This window comes from Oncorhynchus kisutch, linkage group LG4 (genome assembly GCF_002021735.2).
Source record: "Oncorhynchus kisutch isolate 150728-3 linkage group LG4, Okis_V2, whole genome shotgun sequence".
NCBI classification, from domain to species: domain Eukaryota; kingdom Metazoa; phylum Chordata; class Actinopteri; order Salmoniformes; family Salmonidae; genus Oncorhynchus; species Oncorhynchus kisutch.
Genome location: NC_034177.2, coordinates 47,520,706 through 47,525,348, shown reverse-complemented (window position 1 = coordinate 47,525,348; position 4,643 = coordinate 47,520,706).

Below are 4,643 nucleotides of genomic sequence, written 5' to 3'. Positions count from 1 at the left end.
AAAATGTTGGTTGGCACAGACATTTGTCAGACCTGGGTTCATACTATTTGAAATGTTTCAAATACTTTGAGCTGTTGCTCTAATCTCCCAACAGTACCAAGTGGGCAGGTTTTACAGTTTTGAAACTATTATTATTATTGGTTCCATTGAATTTATTTCAAAACCTATTTGAATCCACCAGTGGTATCCACACTGCAAAAAACATTAAGACTTTTAAAATAATTAAACAAAAATACAATAAATGTTTAGATGTCGGCTTATTGAACCAACGCATGAGAGAGTGCAGAAACACAAGATGTGTGTTTAACACTGGGGCAGCCCGTTGAGATGGGCAGAGGAGTCATGCCCATAGCGGGCACAGGGGCACTTGCCCCCTATGAATTGTCCTGTTTATAATTCTTATTTATTATTATTATTATTAAAAAATAATATATACTTTTTTGTATTTTTCTGTTTCTCTGTAGTACCACTAGCCACATAGCAATTTTATGAAGTTGGCTTTAGCTAACCCAGATAGGTTCCCAATCTCCCAGCCTCATAACTAGCTACTAAGAAACGATTTCAGGCTATCAATCAAGTTAGAGTAGCTAGCTTGTCTAGCTATCTTAGCTGGCAAGGTTGGTAGACATTAGAAAAGCAAGCAATAAGTAAATGTACTGAATAAGACTCACATTCTTTTCAATATTTGACCCATATTTTAGCAGAGAAGTATATTTCCTTACTTTAAAAACTTTTAACTACCAGGACACAATGTTGACGTGGTTGTCACGGTCGCTGTGGGTCTGCTCGTGGTTGAAGCACAGGGCGCGGAGGAGCTCGTGCTGTGTGGTGCCGTAGTACACACATCCGAACAGGGCCAGAGACACGGTCTGGGCATTGCCAGAACGACCAACCTAGGAGTAGCACCTGCCATGAGTGGGTTGGTTGGACAGTTAGTGATAACAGTGCAATTGGTTTTACATGTATCTGTCACACCCATGCACACACACACACACACAATAAAAAACACACCACACTCACACACATACATGCACTCACACACATACATGCACTCACACACACTGTTATATGTAAATATGTCATGCCATGTTACACAGTTTCATGTCTCACTGAATTGTCCTAAACTCAGCCTGGTTGTGTACGTCATAAAGGTCCTCCTATAATTATAGGCCCTACGATTCTATATTTAATTCTATGGTGTACGTACCTGTTGAGGGACATACGGGTAGTGTCTGTGGCTGGTGCACTTGACAAAGTTGATCCAGGAGAAGCTGGCCAAAGGATTGCAGACCATGCTCAATGACCGGCAGGTCCCGGAGGCTGGCAGCACACATATGGGACAAACAAAAATGTCCGAGGTAGTGTTTTGACTTAAATCAAATTGAAAATCTATGGAAAGACCTGAAAATGGTTGTTATAGCAATGATCGACGACCAATTTGACAGGGCTTGAAGAATTTCGAAACGAATAATGGGCAAATATTGCACAATCCAGGTGTGGAAAGCTCTTAGAGACTTACCCAGAAAGACTCACAGATGTAATCACTGCCAAAGGTGCTTCTCCAAAGTATTGACTCAGGGCTGTGAATACTTACATAAATGAGATATTACCATATTTAATTTTTTAAAACTTTTGTATATATATACACTACCGTTCAAAGGTTTGGGGTCACGTAGAAATGTCCTTGTTTTTGAAAGAAAAACACGTTTTTTTGTCCATTAAAATAACATCAACTTGATCAGAAATACAGTGTAGACATTGTTAATGTTGTAAAAGACTATTAGCTGGAAACGGCAGATTTGTTATGGAGTATGTACATAGGCGTAAAAAGGCCCATTATCAGCAACCATGACATGACTCCTGTGTTCCAATGGCACGTTGTGTTAGCTAATCTAGGTTTATAAAAAGGCTAGTTGATCATTAAAAACTGTTGTTATGATTAAAGAAGCAATAAACTGGCCTTCTTTAAACTAGTTGAGTATCTGGAGCATCAGCATTTGTGGGTTCGATTACAGGCTTAAACAAAGCACTTTCTTCTGAAACTTGTCAGTCTATTCTTTTTCTGAGAAATGAAGGCTAGTATTGTGTGGATCAATGAGTCTCAATACATAATTTGCAAATAAATTCATAAAAAAATCCTACAATGTGATTTTCTGGATTTTTTTCTCATTTTGTCTGTCATAGTTGAAGTGTACCTATGATGACAATTACAGGCCTCTCTCATCTTTTTAAGTGGGAGAACGTGCACAATTGGTGGCTGACTAAATACTTTTTTGCCCCACTGTAGGTTGGAGTCATTAAAACTAATTTTTCAACCACTCCACAAATTTATATTGGCAAGTCGGTTAGGGCATCTACTTTGTGCATAACACAAGTAATTTTCCCAACAATTGTTTACAGACAAATTATTTAACTTATAATTCACTGTATCACAATTCCAGTGGATCAGAAGTTTACATTCACTAAGTTGACTGTGCCTTTAAACAGCATGGAAAATTCCAGAAAATTATGTCATGGCTTTAGAAGTTTCTGATAGGTAAATTGACATCATTTGAGTCAATTGGAGGTGTACCTGTGGATGTATTTCAAGGCCTACCTTCGAACAGTGCCTCTTTGCTTGACATCATGGGAAAATCAAAAGAAATTAGCCAAGACCTCAGAAAATAAATTGTAGACCTTCACAAGTCTGGTTCATCCTCGGGAGCAATTTCCAAACACCTGAAGGTACCACGTTCATCTGTACAAACAATAGTACGCAAGTATAAATACCATGGGACCACACAGCCGTCATACCGCTCGGGAAGAAGACGCGTTCTGTCTCCTAGAGATGAACATACTTTGGTGCGAAAAGTGCAAATCAATCCCAGAACAACAGCAAAGGACCTTGTGAAGATGCTGGAGGAAACGGGTACAAAAGTATCTATATCTATCGCCACTGCTCCAAAACCGCCATAAAAAAGCCAGACTACGGTTTGCAACTGCACATGGGGACAAAGATCGTACTTTTTGGAGAAATGTCCTCTGGTCTGATGAAACGAAAATACAACTGTTTGGCCATAATGACCATCATTATGTTTGTAGGAAAAAAGGGGAGGCTTACGAGCCGAAGAACTCCATCCCAACCGTGAAGCATGGGGGTGGCAGCATCATGTTGTGGGGGTGCTTTGCTGCAGGAGGGACTGGTGCACTTCACAAAATAGATGGCATCATGTGGAAGTAAAATTATGTGGATATATTGAAGCAACATCTCAGACATCAGTCAGGAAGTTAAAGCTTGGTCACAAATGGGTCTTCCAAATGGACAATGACCCCAAGCATACTTCTCAAGTTGTGGCAAAATGGCTCAAGGACAACAAAGCCCTGACCTCAATTCCATAGAAATTTTGTGGGCAGAACTGAAAAAGCGTGTGCGAGCAAGGAGGCCAACAAACCTGACTCAGTTACACCAGCTCTGTCAGGAGGAGTGGGCCAAAATACACCCAACTAATTGTGGGAAGCTTGTGGAAGGCTACCTGAAACATTTGACCCAGGTTAAACAATTTAAAGGCAATGCTACCAAATACCAATTGAGTGTATGTAAACTTCTAACCCACTGAGAATGTGATGAAAGAAATTAAAGCTGAAATAAACACTCTCTACTATTATTCTGACATTTCAAATTCTTAAAATGAAGTGTTGATCCTAACTGACCTAAGACTGAATTTTACTAGGATTAAATGTCAGGGATTGTGAAAAACTGCATTTAAATGTATTTGGCTAAAGTGTATCTAAACTTCCGACTTCAATTGTAAGTTTGAGGTGTTCGGATCACAAAGAAAAACATTCGTGAGACGCTGAAAAAATGTAAAGATACTGGAGGAGTGCTTGACACCATCTGTCAAGCATGGTGGAGGCAATGTGATGGTCTGGGGGTGCTTTGGGGTTGGTAAAGTGGGATATTTCTACAGGGTAAAAGGGATCTTGAAGAAGGAAGGCTATCACTCCATTTTGCAACGCCATGCCATACGCTGTGGACGGTGCTTAATTGGAGGCAATTTCCTCCTACAACAGGACAACGACCCAAAGCACAGCTCCAAACTATACAATAACTATTTAGGGAAGAAGCAGTCAGATGGTATTCTGTATATAATGGAGTGGCCAGCATAGTCACCAGATCTCAACCCTATTGAGCTGTTGTGTGAGCAGTTTGACCACATGGTACGTAATAAGTGCCCATCAAGCCAATCCAATTTGTGGGAGGTGCTTCAGGAAGCATGGGGTGAAATCTCTTCAGATTACCTCAACAAATTGACAACTACAATGTCAAAGGTCTGCAAGGCTGTAATTGCTGCAAATGGAGGATTCTTTGAAGAAGGCAAAGTTTGAAGGACACATTTATTATTTCAATTAAAAATCATTATTTATAACCTTGTCAACGTCTTGACTATATTTCCTATTCATTTTGCAACTAGGACATTTCTAAGTGACCCCAAACTTTTTTCAGGGGGTGCTGAAACGTGGCTATGATGTTTTATCATGACAGAGGCAACAAGAGAGCGATGTTTGATGATGAGAGAGAAGCCAGAGAGGTTCACTTGTCTTTCGAGAGCTACAGCAAAAATGTTTTTAATAACTAACCCACTCACTTTTCTATCTGTGGCTAC